The following is a 17,419-nucleotide window of genomic DNA, read 5'->3' as shown; positions in this document are numbered from 1 at the left end:
CATGCAGGGGATGCATATCCTGCAAACCCTACACTCACCTTGTAGGTGAGGAGGTACTGGTTGTGCCTCCAACCAGTAATCAGCCACCTTGGCTACAGAGGCAGAGACCTCCTCCAGTGTGGTGCCTTTCAGAAAGGGCTCAAATACAGAAGACTGGAATATCTTCACCAACTGCAGCTCTCCCTGTCGCTTCACCTCAAACCCTTTCAGTTCAGCCAACGATCCATCTTCACTGAAGACTGCATACCTAGGATATAGAGCTTGTGCAAAACCTGGTCTATGCCAAGGAACACTTCTCCCAGGATGCTGCTTACTACCCTCCTGCCAAAGTACTTCTAGTATTGCCAAACCAGGCAGCCACCAGGTAAGTTCATCCAAGCTGTAGGGCTCTGTACTAGCAGGATCTAGGCATATTTACACAGCTAGAGGCAGTAACATTATGAACTACTTCAACTCCAGCTGCAAAAGCACATCATCCTCTGCCCCCAACTTGCCAATACTAATTGGCAAAATGTTCTTAAATGCACACAAATAAAGGGCAAGAAGTGAGAGTCAGGGTGAGAGGAGTAGAGAAATGGAGTGAGGTACTAGGAAAAGTGTTATAGAGGAGAATCAAGCTTTGTTTGGAAAACACGAGGGGATGCTGGCAAAATGGACTCAGAGGAAACTGGACATCGCTATTCAAACAACTATGACAACACACTGTCCTCTTTTTTTCTGTTGTGTTTCTTGGATTTCACATACCTTTCAATTATTTGTATGGCTCAATACAACCATCACAGGAAGCTTCAGTGGAACAGAGGTGAGACTCAAGCATACATTACTTTCTCACCCCTCCTCCAGGCAGTCTTTTCTTCCTCAGCTGGCAGGGGTTCCTGCCAGCCAGCTCCACACTACTGCTCTTTCCACTTTGAGAGCAAACAAGAAATAAGTGCACTTGCTGACATCCCCAAATATCACAGAAAAAAAATCAAGGGCCTCTGAGATAAGACTCCCATGAGCAGAGTTCATTCAGTGCTTGACATCATCTTGACTTCTGCTACAGACTCCCTTGGCATGCAAAGGCACTCACAGTGGATGCTGGAGTTCATCCAACAGAGACATTCAAGCAGAAACAAACAATCTTGTAAGAGCAGGGAGTGCTAGAGGACAGTGACAGTATTTTTTGAACCCAGACCCAGGTCTGTGGGCAGTCCTCTCGTGATTGCTCGTGCTCGTATTTAAGGAGGCGGCAGGAGAAAGTCAGTGAAGTCAAGTGCAATTGCTTTTCTAGAACATGATGGCAATGGCAAGATCCACTCCTTCCCCTAGATGGGGATTAAAGTGGAAACCTGTGGGAAAAGTGTTACTAGAGGTCTGTAAACTTGAGAGGGACAGACAGAGATTAGTGAATTTAAAGAGAAAATATAGAAAGAAAAATCAAAGTTTGCCTGTGCATCTCAGAACCAAACAGGGAGACCATGACTGATCAGAAAGTTTGATAAGTGCTGTTTTACTGTTATCTTCAGAAATTTACTATCAGAGTGTGTCAATTAAGGCCAGGGCATAGCTGGATTCAAAGACCGATCTCATGCAAGGAACTTGCCGTTTAAAGACAGCATGATCTCAGTGGTATGCAGCAACAAGCAAACCAAACATGCTGCCAGCTCCAGAGGACTGGCAACACGGGGCAAGGACTAACACGCCTCAAATGTAGTCAAGGAAAAGGACCCTCAATCCCTTACCTTGGGGAAGTGGTGATTTTTCAAGCTTTGAACTCTTACCTTTTCTTCAGCTTCTTGCCCTCCTCCTTGGACGCTGGGAGGATCTTGGCCAAGTAGGGCCCATCCACTTCAAAGAAGATGCTGTTCTCTGAGCGTGTGACATAGGTGAGAGAGGCTGGGTCCGCCAGCTCCTGGTACTCATCATTTGTGAAGCCTTCCTGCCAGCACAGCCCCAACAGAATAGCCTCACTCAACAGCTCAGCTGATTATACGAGCAGACAGCCCCCAGATACATCATCCTGTCTGAAGGGATCACTGACTGCCTTTGTTCCTTCCGGATGATGGGAAAGATCAATCCCTGCTCTCCTGAGGGAACATACTTTATTCTCTGCTAAGATAGGGTAAGTTAGCCTGATCCCTTGTGACCAAGCAACTCTTTGGAAAGCTACAAAACAATTTAGCAGGTAGGACTCAAACATGGGACCTGAAGAAAAGTGCAGGAGACTCTGAAGTCACTTCTTTTGGCTTATAGCCATAAATGGCTGAGCAAGCAGAGCATGGGACCTTGTTCTTGTCTTGACTCCTGCTGCTTCTGGCAGTCTATGCACAGAAGCACACACCAACCCTGGTCTCTTACACTATACCCTCCCTGCTATACCAGAGTCTCTCCTTCCACTCAAACACCAGTTTGAGCTATGGGCTGTGCAGGGCAGAGAGTAGCTGTGTAGCAAGCAAAGCTGTCAGCCCCAACATCCTGCTCATTACACAGGGGACCAGAGACAAAAGAGAGGCTGTCCTCTGGGCTGAAGCCAACTCCAAGAACAAAGATGCATACTCCGCTGCCAGTAGAGCCACTCCATTCGCAAGAACTGCCTGATTGGCTTGCAGGTCTACAGAAGGCTAAAACATTTTCTTCCCTTTCACTGTTTTTACCAGACTGTACAGCTGGCTGGTACAGATGCCAGACTCACCTGCACAAGGATGTTCACCATGGCACCTGGGTAGCAGATTGTCACCTTGGGCTTCTTTGCATTGGTTGACTTGATGACAAAGTTTTCTGGGAAGCTGTCAGGAAGGACACACCAAATCCCATCTCTATCCAGTTCTAGAGGTCTCCTAAGAACGGAAGAAAAAAAAATCACCATCTGGAAGAGATTGGAAAATATGCCAAAGAACTGTTCTCTGTCCACAAGTCAGGCAGAGGCAGTGTCCTTTCTGCAAAGGAAGTCCTAGTCATACAACAGCAGTTGCATTAATAAGCCGTGGCAATGTCAGAAATCTGCATCTCCAGAACACCAGAGCTTCCACTGATTAATCCCACATCTATCCCACTGCTCCTCTTCTCTGCCGGTCAAATTCTGCCCTTACCCATCTGCTCACACTACATACAGGAGAACCTTTCTTCCTCAGCTCAGCACATACTCACCCAATCTGCTCAATCAGCTCCCTAGCCTGTGTGATCATATTTGCTCCAGTGAAGCACACAATCCCAGCCATTTCTAGGGAGTACCAGTGAGCTCTGTGAATGGAGGAGGGACAGTCAAAAGGATGCAGTGCTACCTCTTAAGTACAGCTGTGGGGAAGGACATCAGGTCATACAGAAAATAAAGTCTCAGGGAAAAAAGACAACCACAACAGCCCTTAGGAGATCATTTTCCTTTTCCTTCCCTGTGATACTTCAGGAAACCGCACACCCTGAAGAATCACCTATAGACAAACCCTGCCATTCACTGCCAATGCTACAGGGCCTTGTTTAGCAAAAGTCCCTGCTAAGGGGACTAATAAATAAGAAGTCATTAGTAGGAACAAAAAAAGTGTTACAGGGATCACCTATCATCCCTCTTGTGCTTCGGAAGCAGGTTAAGAAGGTGAGAGCCTCACTAGAACAGCTCTGGTTTACAAGGCTCCTTGCTGGAGGACTCCAGCAACGACCGCAGGTGAGACTCACTCTTTATGCATGACATAGCCATAGAAAGAACTGAGGACACACTTGTGTGCCAGCTGCAGGGAGTCATAGAGGATTTCCATATTCTTGCAGTGCTTCACTTCAGAGGCATCGCCTGTCTCCACAGCCGCAGACAGTTTTTTCTTCCACACCTGACGGCAAGAGGCAGAGTCAGGACAACCCTACATTCCACTACAGGCAGCATCAATAGTCAGATATTCCCCCCATCGCAATCCTAATATGACACTGTGATCTAGAACAGTATCAGTTATTAAGATAATTCCTCTTTCTTTTTGCTCCTTCTGCATTTGAGGGGGAAGCGTTGGGCATAGGCATCATGCTATATTAGGGAAGAGTCTTGCAGCATCAACTGTAACTCACACCCTTAGTTAGAATTACCTAATCCCAGCAGAACTGCCATCCTACATCAATTCTGTCACACCACGTATCATGCTGGCAAGAGCTAAATGCTTGCAGCAAGAGATTAGATCTAGACTAACAGCAGAACCATTTCAGCAGAAAAGGCTTCCCAGCCACCTCTGTGATTCACAACAGAACTAGCAACAACTGCAAAGCAAACAGCTCTTTATGAAACTCTTCCAGAGACAGAGTCCCAGCGTCTTGTCATTTCTTTCAACATATTAGCAATTACATGTCAGTCTCCTCCCTCTGCCACAAGACTCCAAACATTTGAGAACTAGAACATGCTGCTTCTTTCTCCTAGAAGCAATCACTTCTTAGCCTAAGATCGTTTCTCTGCTTGTCTCATCTTTCTGTTTGAAAAGTACCCTACACTGAACACAAACCAGATCACAAAAGAGTTGAGCTGAGGATTTTCTAGATCCAGTAAAAGACAAAAAAACCCCAGCTGTTTTTTTTTCCTAGCACTGAAAGTGATTGCATCAGAGAGATAGGAACCACTATGGCAGCAGCTGTTTAGGATTCAGCAGGGGAAAAACCTGCACTTGCACCAGAACTGTCAGGAAAGCTAATATTTCGTATTGACCATAAAGATTGAGCAAAGCAATCCTTTAGGATTCAAGTTTTCAGTGAGAGGTGAGGACCTTCTAGCTTTGGCAGGACAAATAAAACAGAAATTCAAGCCCAGCACCTCATGCAGCCCCTTGAACTCACAGCAACGGTCTCTGAAAGCTCGTACAGTGTCTACATAGAAAGAGTTCTCTCACTGGCAGATGGTGGTGACACGCTCCTCCCCTTGGTGACGTGGATCTTCTCATAAGCCTTGCAGCAATAATCTAGTAAAGGGAATAAATAGAGAAAGCTTTCTCAGAGATCAGTGCCTGACTATGAATGGGAAGGATGAACACAATGGCATCGGGCAAACCACAGAGACCCACAGATCTGAAGCTTTCAAGGCACCAGTCTGAGAAAAATTCCATCAATGCAAATAAACAGCATATCTAGGAAAGCAAGGAAGCAGACCTGCTACACAGGCAAGGGGAGGAAGATACTAATATGGGGAGAAACAGCACATCTCTATAGAGATGCAGAGGTGTGTGTGGAAAATAAATTGGCCATGAGGGCTCACCCACAAATTCAGCCTCTGCTCAGAGCCCCCACTACCTAGATGCTTCTGCTGAGCAGTATCACTTTAGGAGCAAAAAGTGAAAGGATATTGATGCATGTGTTTCACTGACATGCTTTAATTAGCGCTCATTAAAGAACAACAACAAAAACAAACAAACAAAAAAACAAACAAAAACCACCTTTCATGTGTCTCAGCTCAAATACATGGCTCTCAGTGAGAAAAGAGAAACAGTGAGACAAAAACCAGCACTTGCCTCCTCCACTTGCCTCAAAAAACATACAGGAATTGGTTGGGATCCTAGGGGAAAACTGTTGCAGCATAAAACTGAGATCAAATTCAGTCTGCACCAGCATGAACTAAATAGCCCCAGACCTGAGAGAGAAGTAATTAATGAGGTGTTTATAGTCTACGCAGCAAAAACCTGCTCCAGATAACGCCATTTATTTTTACCTGCCAGTTGCTTCTTCTCATACTTGGCCTGCTCTTCACGGGAAAGCTCGTGGAACACCCGGGGTGCTCCATCTGGATACAGAGGAGGAAACTTCTCAGGCTCCAGTTGTTGCTGGATGCGGTGATACTCGCTGCGGCTTGCAGGCACTGCAAAGGAACAGCAACTAGGAGCTCTCGAGGGGAGGAACAGGAAGTGGTCTCTGTGTCTTCAGCTCACACTGCAAGCTCTATCCATGCTGCAATGCAACAGGGAACTTGACAAAGCAGACAGCAGAATTACACTTACTGAATTCTCCTCTCCACTGCCAAGTCATCCGGCGCTGACGATTAGCACCTGGCTTGTTCAAGTCACAGGCAGCACACGTGGCCTCATCCACCATTGCTGAGGGCTGGACACAGGTCAGGCACACCCATGTTAGAGAAAATAGAACTGTCTCCAGTGACATATGACAGAATGAACAGATGTTGGGTAGTAGAAGAACACAAATGTGAACATCACAGAGGTGATGTTCAGTAAATTCTCCTTTCTAGAAGCTTTTTAGAACACAAGTTACAGCAAGAACAATGACTATTCTTGGGAAGAAGCCAGCTAAAGCTATTGCTCTACCTTGGACAGACCTTTCGGCTCTGTACACCTGGCAACTGTAACAGCCTGACTGGATTTCAAACCGAGCCTTATTTTATCCCCCTGTCCAGGGCAGAAAGTTTATTGTTTGCCGCTAAGGGGATCAAATCAGAGGGACTACCTAGACCATCTGCAAGACAAAACAGAAGACTCCTTCCTGACTGGACTGAGGTTACCCACCTGCAACATGTTGGTCAGAATGATGTTGGGGTACATGGCCCCTACATCTAAATGGTAGATAAGGGGGCATTCAATTCCGTTAGGAACATCCTTCAGGGAATTCAGCTTGACTTTGATTTCATCACAAGCCTGCGGGGAGATGTAAAGAAGTAAAATTCAAACAAGAAGGAATTAATGATGCAGTCACATATGCACTATATTTGGTCCTTTACTTCCGACATGCACAGAGACACCTGCCACTGATTCTGGGGAACACAGGAAGAGTATGAAGAACTAAATGAATAGGATTAAGAACAGTGGCAGCGGCGAGTCTTCTTTAACCACCACTGCTTAAGGTTTTCTTTTGGACCTCCAAGGTAGGTTTCATCTACACTGCAAATGTCTACAGAGAAGTTTTTCCTGTCTCTCTCCATGGAGTATCAAATGAGTCTAAACAGGCATCTTTAACATGTGCTGTCTCACCTGACATATTCAGGATGACAAAAATCAGCCTTGCCTCCAGCCTACGCCAGTTCTTCATTAATATGAGAAATCAGGCATAGATGTACATGGAGCAGAACTCAAAGTTGAAGAAAGTTGTTATACAACACCAACATATGTGCACAGGACCCAGGCTTGCCTAAAGAAACGTGCTTCAACTCCATCCTCACAGTTCTGCTCTCCCTGGAAAGCCCAGTCATGCCTCTGGCCCTGCAGGCTGAGGCAGGACAACACACCTCCTGGAAGTTGGTGACTTGATCCAATGGCAAACCTGCTTCCTCTTCGACAGCATGCCGGAGCGTCTTCTCCACATACTGCACCAGGAAGTCAAAGGCAGCAGGATTCTGCAAGGATACAGGAACGATACTGAGACCTCTTCTAGCCCTGACACCCATCCTCGCACACCGCCCAGGGAAGGGTGGCAGGGGGTGACAGCTTCTGCAAGATTATCCATGCTCCAGCGTAGCTTCGGGGATCTTTGAAAACAGGCTCACTACTTAGCAGAGCATGTCTCAGTATGGGTAGAGAGCAGTTCATCTCATCTGAAGGGCAGATGGCTGAAACAGGTCAGCTGAATGGCATCTTGAAATGCCCCTTCGTTCACTGATCAGCTCCGATGTGAGCAGGCAGATAATGTTGGCCAATTAGCTGGCCTGACCTCCACAGCCAACTTGAGCTCTCTAGAACTGAAGGACGGTGGCTTTCTGCTAAGAACTCTACAACTCACAAAAGTCTACACCACTCGCACTAGGGCAAAACACAAAGCAGAGAAGAGATGGTGGCTGCTCCCCGGCCCTTGGAGTTCTCCTGCAAAGGAGGCTATATAGGGCAGCTAACAAGAAGAGAAGATTGCATGTATGTTCCACAGGGCAACACTTATGAGGCGGGGCTGACCCAGTAGTCAGCTGCTCACACATCTCACTGCTCTAAGGGGCCAAGGAGTTAGATTTAAGATCCTTCTAAATTCACAGTGCACGTTCCCTTAAGATCATTTACGAGATTAAGGCCACTAAAATAAGCAGCACTGAGGTGTGGTGTATCACACAGCAAAGAGAGAAGTTGCCTCTAAAACTTACAATCTAGACAGTAGCACCAATCAGAAACAGGTAAAAGAGGCCAAATGAAGAGGGCAAAAGAAGCTTGGCTTGAGTGGGAGAAGGACAAAGATATAATCCTGACGAGACAAAAACAGAGCCATCTCTGCCAACAACCACTGGCTCAAAGAAAACCAACCCTCCCCCTCCCCCCCCAAAAAAACCCTTCAACCAACCAATAAACAAACCCACACAACAATGAACAACTCTCCTTGCTGTAACACTGTCTTTACCCAATAGCCAGCCTGAGGTCATGAGGAGCAACTTCTCCAACCCTTCCCACCTAAACTCTAAGCAGGTTCATGCACTCAAGCCATAAATTAGATATCAAAGTTTTATAATAGGTATTGCTATTGGGTATCCCCCAAAAGAACAGAGGATGGTAATTCCAGTTGGAGGCTTATTTCCTACTGCCATGTTCTCCAGAAAGAAGAGCATCATTGCATTACCATTTTAAAGCCTCCGTTGCAACACCTTGATTGTGTCCTTACCATTTCAAAGCAGCAAGGGATGCCACTGCGAAAAACCCCAGATTCCAGAGCTTCCACGTGGCCTCCTACATACGTCTCCGAGTCCAGCACATGGCCATCATCTGTAAGTTTGTTGAACTCCTGCTCCTGCTTGTTGCAGAAGACGATGTTGGCGGGATAGGCCTGAACCATCAGCAATGCCTCACACAGTGTCCTAGAAACTTTTCTTAACACCTGTAAAAGACAGACAACAAAAACTGGACGTAGAAAGAAGAGCTGTAAAGGGTGCTGCTGGAATTAGGCTGGCCTTATCACTGCATTATTGAACTGAAATGTTTGATTTGGTGCCCAACATGATGTGTTTGTTCAGGCAGTATTGAAGCCCAAGGCAAGAAGGAGCACAGTAAGGAAACAAAACCAACTCCTTCACTTAGGCTACCCATAACTGGTCTATGGAAAAACAGCTATGACTGCTGTACTGCAGAAAGGATGTGCATTTGGAGACTACTTTCCCTCCTTTCCTTGTTTAAAACTATCCAAACAGTAGAAATCAGTTCTATTGCCAATGTGTCACTGTTGCAGGAAGGATGCAGCTCTTTGCCCAGAAAAGAAATTGTTTCAGGCATGCGCTCACCTCATCAGGCTCCATGGGAATGATGGTGCACAACGCGAAAATGAAAGGGTGCACATACTTCATATACATGTAATAGGTAGCAACTGCATCAGACACTGAATAGGTGGCCAGAGTCTGTTGAGGAGAAAGACAAATCAATCCCAGTCACATTTAATACAGCAGTTAACACGTACAACGGGAAACAAGGAAAGGTTGAAATCAGCAGGAAGATGCAAAAGGTATATTTCTGCATACAAACATCCCAGCATGTAAAGAGTTATCAGTTGGCTTAAGACGACATTCTGCTTTAACCCGAATTACATAAGCCAGCTCCGAATTAGCAGAAATGGGGAAGATGAGCTCACTGCCACATATCCGCACAGATGCCACTCCGGAGTGGTCAGGAGGCCACTCTTGGCCTACAGAGATCTCCAGGGCTTCAGTAGAAAAGGTGTCTCCTGGACACTAGTAAACTACTGCTCCGTTGCAATGCCCCGAGTACTACCATTTTGCAGAAGTGTAAATAACACAAATATACAGTGCAACGCCAATGCCAGAAACACATCAAAGAAATTCTATTCTTCCCTAAGCTTAAGTTCTTTCAGGTGTCTGAAATTCAGCAAGATACACTGACAACTTCTCAAAGACACTGCATTAACTTAAAGGATTTCACAAAGCTCTAACTCAAAGGTTCACTAATATTGCAGATGCCCAGAGACACAGCACAGGGTGGGAATACCTGAGGCTCCTCCGTAGCCATCCGCCACATCTCTTCAGGGTCCAGCTCCACTGCATCATAACCCAGTTTTGCTTTTGCTGCTGCTTTCAGGTTGTGACTTCCCACTGGCAGGTAACTCTCTCTCTTCACCCATCTAGACAGAATAATGAAAATGCCAGTCTACGAAGAGACAGCCCTGCACTTCAGAAAGGGCTGCTACGTACACGTACAAAAAAGATCTTGATTACTGTAACAGGGAAAGGTGAGAGCAGAACATCCAAGTACAGTGGAATAAGAAGCTGCACAGCTTTAGACAGTCTGCATATCTACCCATGCTCTTAAATCCTGACTCGTACAAATTCTGCTATTCAAATCATTTCTATTGCTCAGATTTTTCTCAACCCTCAAACTTCAGAGACTTCAGAGATAAACATTTAAACACAGGAGGAGGTATCAGCAGGACTGCAAAGAGAGGCAATTGTTTTCCAGAGTCTGGACACTGGTCCAATGTGAAAAAACATTCAAGTCACAACTGCCAAGACAGACAGCCCTCTCCTGCACCCACCCACCCACACACACACATATACACACACCCTTTCTTTTCCTCTCTGTGCTAGGCAGGCTGTTGGGTTAGAATATGGCCCTGTGCCCACTACAACAGTTTGGTCTTATCCTGTCCTTTTACCTGCTATCCAGGACAGTTCTCAACCCCCCAGTGACAGCCACCAGCAGACTGTATAAACAGAGTTAGTCGTTCAGGCTAGTGTGGGCAAGATGTAACTTCTGTAGCTAATGGCACACAATGGAGTATGGAGTAGAAGCAGCACAACCAAAGATGGGGGTGCTAGTCCTTTCCTAATAAGATGTAACTCATGATAGCAGTGCACAGAGATGGAAAAGGGACAGTATTCAAATACATCAACTGTAGGCATTTTATACAAATTAACAGATAAAGATGCAGTTATACGGTACAGAGGCAGCATTCGGTACCTCAGACAATCCATGTGGATGCACTGTGGTGCTTTGTATTCTCCCTGGCTGTACTTCGGAAATCCAATCTCCTGATACATATTAATTCCATGAGCTGCTGCTCTTGCTTCCACAAAAGGCCTGAGGAGAGAGACAATGCAGAAGAGAAGCAAAGCAGTCCCTTTCCTCCACCCCAACCCCATCCCAAGGGTTTCAGAATTGCTTTCTTGTAAGCTACTTAATGAGGAATTTTTCTTGTGAAGTCTCCTTTGCTCCAGACCTTACCCGTGAGAGCTGGCCACAGTGAAAACTTCCTGTAGGGCAGAGCTACTGCATGAAGGAAGCTGCTTGCTTACATCCTATACCAGGAGGCAGAACATTATGATCAGGTTTCCCTTGCTCCCCGAAGGCTTGGCTGCTCTGGTCTCCCTATTGTTCTGCAGTTCTCTTTTGACACTTTGCCTGTTCTCCAGTTACTGAGGTCATCAGTGTACAAACATTGCCAAATCAACAACAATCTAGAAGTAGCTCCGCAATCCCAGGACCAACTGATGAGACTCTATAGAAGTTCATATTTCAAAGCCAATAAACATAGCTTTGCTCAGGGGAAAAAAAAAAAAGTTCTGAATTCCACCTCCCCCTCTTCGACAGTCCTCTGCAGGCTGGCGATCCAAGACTCAGCCCAGCACTCCAGATAAAGAGCACATAATCAGGATGTAAACAGGTTCCCAAACTGGTTGGATAGTCTGTGTAGATAAGAACACACGTGGCCCCTATGTGACCTCCAGACAAAGGACGTACAGGCTGGTATCCGATCTCACCCCATGGCCTAGGCAACATTTCCTTTTAGAAACCAGGTCAGTTTTCATTCCTGATCTTACCAGTCAAAGAAGTCTCCATCGTATGTGACAATGATAGTAGGTTTGGTCTCCTGGACATGTTCAAACCGCCTCTGCATTAAATGAGCCCAGTATGCAACAGAGGATTAAAAAAAAAAAACAAAACAAAAAACATCTCCCCCACAAACACAAACACTCAGCAAATTCACCTCCTGCAGGCAGGCACTGGATATAATACAATTGATGCAGTCCTTCCCCTCTGCTCTTGACCTAGCTAGAGCCTGATCTGCCTCATCATCACACCATGAAATGAAAGCATCACCAGCACTGTGACTGTCCGCTGTGCTCCCCAAAGATACAATCTATTGCATGATAAGCTCTCTTTGGCCTACAGGAGACCAAGGCAGATAAAAAGCAGTCTTATTTCCCAAGTAGAACCTACTTACCTCATCTGGTTCATTAGACACAGAATGGACCCTCACACTCCGGCTTGGGAGCAAATTCAAAGTCCTCAGTATCCTCAGAGACAATCTCCTTGTTTGTGATCAGATAGCCCTAGAAAGTTGACAAAGGAAGAGTTACTGAGGACTCAGATCCCTGCTACACCAGGGACACGTTCCTGAACAACCCAACTAAAGGATGAAATAGATATTTCATCCCTAAAGGATGAAATAGTCTTCCATTGATGCGATAATCCTTGCACAGCTTGATAGGTAGAGCTTTCGTCAAGTGGGAACGACTCTTTGGAGGTCACCTTCTGAACAATTGCTTACAATCAACTAAGGGTGCCAAAAGGGAGACAACTTAAGGACTATACTCTCCGAATTACTACTGCCCCTCAAAAGGGGCACCAGTAGCCTTAGCTGGGTTCTCCAACATACAAAATGAGGAAATCCTTATGCATCATTCAGACTAGACTTCAATTTTATTTCCACAGACATTACATATAGACCAAGCAACTAGCAACAAAGCAAGCCAGGGATGAGACGGCCAAAGGTGACATGCTCGTTTGCTGTCTAGTATTTTGCTCTGAAGCATGAAGAAAAGAACTGTTGTTCCATTACCTGCCCATCAACCATGTAGATCATCATGATCCGGTCTGTCTCTGCATCAGGAAACTTCAAAGGGAGTTTGGTAGTTTCAATGTCAAAGGCAAGAACAACCGGATCCTGAATATGACCAAACACATTAAACTCAAATCAGCTTTAGAATATGATTTAACGAGCAGTTCTCATTAGATTACCAACTAATTTACGTAAGTAGGTTTATGCACATCTCAGACCCAGCAGGCTTGACTGTAGGAGACAATGTAGCAACAGTGGTACTCGCTGATAACCAAACAGCAAAATTCATTAACAGGAGAGAACGGAATAACAAAAGCTTCTCTTTAATGCAACAACCCCCTTCGAGAAAGAGAGTCATCAGGATTGACAGCATGTCAGGAAATGTTGTGCAGGCAAAAAACACTTATTACCTCTATGCCTTTATAATAAAGGTTTCTTATGGCACTGGATTTATAAAGCATAGCAACGAGTTTAAGAATAGTTGGGCACCCCAGGAATCACCTGGAACAAAAAATGTACACCTCTCAGTTGGGCAGGAAGTGCTCACTTCACTAGATTCCTCTGCCTTTGAAATGGTTCAACTGAAATCAGACATCAGGTGTAGTAAACCAAAGAGAAGATTGGAATTCTCATTTGTACTTTTTAGTCTGTGTGACTAGGGGAATCCTAATAAGCCCATGGGCCAACCGTCCTAAGGAGACCTCTTTCCTTGACAGCATAGACGTATAGACATCGCTCGCCTGGTCTCGCTCACTGTTTTTCCTCACAGCAGGAGAGATCTCTTTCCGCACCTTCACCAAGTCATCCACCGTGTGGAAGGATAACTTAATGTAGTTCTGCTTAAGACCCACCAAGTGATTTGGCTACAAAGCAACAAGACAGTGCCAGCTAAGGGTGGAAAAGAGTAATGAGGGAAAGGGAAGACTGCTAACAGTAAGAAAGCGTTGGGAAGGCAAATTATACTGGCACACATGGAAGAACTGGCCAAAGAAGAGGTAGTAATTGGATGGAAAGACTAGGAGCGAGAAGAGATGCTAGCAAGCACGTAAGCCAGCGAAGAACATGTGAGCTATGCCAGTTCACAACAAGGGCCATCTTGTCTTGTTGTCTGTTTCCAAGCGCAATCACCAGTACACACCCAAGAAAGAGTAAATGTATAGTATTTCCCTCTGCCACAACACTCTTAATCTCCAACCATTTCTAGCTCAGGAAGTTTCTTGAGCATCCTGTGAAAAAGACTATGTGCTGGAGCAGAACATATATTTTATTTACTATTACTATAATAAGCAATTACTATCAATAAGCAATAATTAGCCTATTCATGATATGCAAGGCAAACAGTGCTTGAAGATTAAAGGTAAGCATACTGCTTCCCTTTACTGCTTAGCCCCTTTCTACTCCACTTGAGCTCGAAAGAAAGAAAGGAAGAAAGAAGGATTAGGGTTATTCAATAGTACAGCAGGCAGAGGAATACTGACCAGATCCAAATCTTCTTTGGGGACAGTTTCTAGCTCTGAAATGTTCCCTTGAAACTTCTTGGAGAGGAAGGATGACACTTCTTGTTCACAGCCCTGCAAAGAAACTCGAGAATGAGCAACAAAGCCAGACACTTTTCCAGAGGAGAAGACAGGCTCACAAGAGGTTCTCGTACTAGTGTCCTAGAAGATGGTTGGTCACAAGGCCTCTCAGCTTACTGGGGGACCCTTCAAGTCAAACCTGCCCTTGTCTCTGGGACCTCAGCCACTAGTTTACTCAAGACCCCACTTGCCAGTGCGCAGCTTCCAAGTCCATACTCGCCTTCTGGGTAGCGATGTAGAAATACGGCTTATAGGGCAGGGCCACCCAGGAGAAATCAAAACCGGTTAACATTGCGCGACCCCGCAGCCAAGGTGAGAAACCAATCCAACGGTTCCCAACGGAAGCAACGGGCACCGCGCTGCCTTGCTGCGCGTTGCTGGCATTTGTGTGCCACATACACATCCCTGCATCTCTGCAGCACCCACATTGGCCCCCAAGGGTCCCAGGTGGACCCAGGGTAGGGCAGACAGCGCTGCTGCCTTGTGGGTGATGCCTGGGGCCCAGAACAGCCAAACCGGTGGGGGCAGGCAGGATGCCCAGCCCAGGCACCAGCACTGCGCTGGAGGAACAGGATGCACCTCGAAGCAGCTCCCATCCTCCGGGATGAAGTAGTAGTCCACAGCACTCACCAGCCGCCGGTCCTCGTCCAGCACCTCCATCTGCACATGCACATGGCCTGTTACGACACACGACCCCCCCCACCCCCTCCCACCCTAGTCCTACCGGGTGCCTGTCGGTGACACCTCCCCTGCCCCAGTCTTACTGGGTGCCTATTGGTGACACCTCCCCTCACACCCAGGTCCTACCAGGTGCCTGTCGGTGACACCTCCCCTGCCCCAGTCCTACTGGGTGCCTATTGGTGACACCTCCCCTCACACCCAGGTCCTACCGGGTGCCTGTCGGTGACACCTCCCCCTCTCGTCGGTGACATTCGCCCCCCGTCCTACAAGGTGCATGTTGGTGACCCCCCCCCCCCGGATTGCATTGTCCTTCCGTGGTGTTCAGGCGGTGTTGGGAGCACGTAGGAAGCACTGCTGCCTTTTGCCCAGGCTGTGCTCTGTCAGCCGCCCCTTGGGCACAGCCCCCGCTACTAAAGCAAGCCTCTTCTGTGTTGGCCGCTGCTAAGGCTTTTGTAAATAAACTAGGAGGAGCACACTGTTTTTTTGAATTTACGTGTTTGTATTCAGTTGAACTTCTTTGTTTACAAAAGGGGGGGGGGAAGGAAGGATTAATTCTCAGCAAAGTCCTTAGCCTTTACCCAGAAAAGGAGGATGAGCCCCACTGTGGTGAATTACACCTTTCCTGCAAGTCCTTTTATTGAGCTGGCAATCAGGCCTTTGCCCTGGGAAACAGCTGATAAAAGGTCTTGGAGGCCTTTCCAAAGGCAAGGGATGTTAAAGACAACAGGAAGGGCTTCTTCCAATACATCAGCAGCCAGAGGAGGACTAGGGAAAATGTGGGCCCGCTACTGAATTGGGCGCGGACCCTCGTGACAAGGGATCCAGAGAAGGCAGAATTACTGAATGCCTTCTTTGCTTCAGTCTTCACTGCTAAGGGCAGTCCTCAAGAATCCCAGAGCCTGGACGTGAGGGAGAAAGTCTGGAGAAGGGAAGACTTTGCTTTGGTTGAGGAGGATAGGATTAGAGACCTTCTGGGCAGGCTAGACATGCACAAATCCATGGGCCCTGATGGGATGCACCCACGGGTCCTGAGGGAGCTGGCAGATGTTGTTACCATCATCATTGAAAGGTCCTGTAGAACTGGAGAGGTGCCTGAGGACTGGAAGAAAGCCAGTGTCACTCCAGTCTTCACAAAGGGCAAGGAGGAGGAGCCAGGCAACTCTAGGCCAGTCAGCCTCACCTCCATCCCTGGAAAGGTGATGGAACAGCTCCTTCTGGATGTCACCTCCAGACGTATGGAGGATAAGAAGGTGATCAGGCGTAGCCAGCATGGATTCACCAAGGGGAAATCCTGCTTAACCAATCTGCTAGCCTTCTCTGATGGAGTGACTGGCTGAGTAGATGAGGGGAGAGCAGTGAGGGGAGAGCCTTGACTTCAGCAAGGCTTTTGACACTGCCTCCCATAACATCCTCCTAGGGAAGCTCAGGAAGTGTGGGTTAGACGAACGGACAGTGAGGTGGACTGAGAACTGGCTGAAAGGCAGAGCTCAGAGGGTTGTCATCAGTGGCACAGAGTCTAGTTGAAGGCCTGTGGCTAGTGGCATCCCCCAGGGCTCAGGACTGGGTCCCATCCTGTTCAGCTTCTTCATCAGTGACCTGCTGTCATAAGCCCAGCATGAATTATTTCAGGGGGAAGAAGACAAGTAAATAGTTTTATTGAAGTCACATTAATGCGGTTTATACACCTCCAGGCACCCTCCAGGTCTAGCATTCTTCACTGGGGGGAAGGTGATGGCAGGGGGTGAGCCCACCTCATGCTGGGGCAAAGTTAAACAAATGCTGATTAAAATATAACAACTACTGCTAGGAAAATGATGAATAATCATAAAGAAGTACAAATATGTTATGAAGATCACCGAAATATCAATGACAAAAAGGAATATTTGCATTAATTCTGTTTAAAGACATGAATGGTCGTGAAAGTCAAGTACATACAAGAATAAAGCTAGGACTATTGCTAAAAGGAAAAGTAAAATCATAACTCAAATATTAACAGAAAGGCTGTAGAAATAGTCATATAACAGTAGAAATGTACCAGAACAATAATAATAGAAATATTAATAGAATAGAAGACAATAGAAAAGCATTGGCAGAAAAATATTAATAGAAATATTAATAGAATAATATGAAAATGAAAAACAATTTTTGTGATAAATGAGAAATATTCATAAAGGTATATTATAAATATTAGTAAAAGGAAACTTGAATATTAGTGACATTAAAACAATTCTGTGTGATTCTGTGACTATGTGATGATAATTAAATGTCAAAGGGGTAAGCTTAATGAAATTGTAGAGAATTGGTTGGACGAGCATGGATATCAGGCCATGCAAATGAGCAACCCTGACTTGCTGATATGGAGTAACCTTGGAGACACCTTGAAGGACAAGTAATGAGGAAGTAAGAATGAATGCTGTGTAAAAACAGGATGAAGGGGTTGGCGAGACGGGACAGTGAATAGG

At 46.1% G+C, this 17,419-nt stretch overlaps 1 pseudogene; it reads right to left on the bottom strand.

Moving 5' to 3' along the window:
* Nucleotides 1–14,936, bottom strand: part of LOC134143748 (DNA polymerase epsilon catalytic subunit A-like) — a 30,782-nt pseudogene extending 15,846 nt beyond the window's left edge.
* Between the last annotated feature and the right edge of the window lie 2,483 nt (nt 14,937–17,419).

The sequence above is a fragment of the Rhea pennata genome, chromosome 8 (assembly GCF_028389875.1).
Source record: "Rhea pennata isolate bPtePen1 chromosome 8, bPtePen1.pri, whole genome shotgun sequence".
NCBI classification, from domain to species: domain Eukaryota; kingdom Metazoa; phylum Chordata; class Aves; order Rheiformes; family Rheidae; genus Rhea; species Rhea pennata.
The sequence above is the reverse complement of the archived record's forward strand: the minus strand, read 5'-3'. Positions and strand labels throughout refer to the sequence as shown.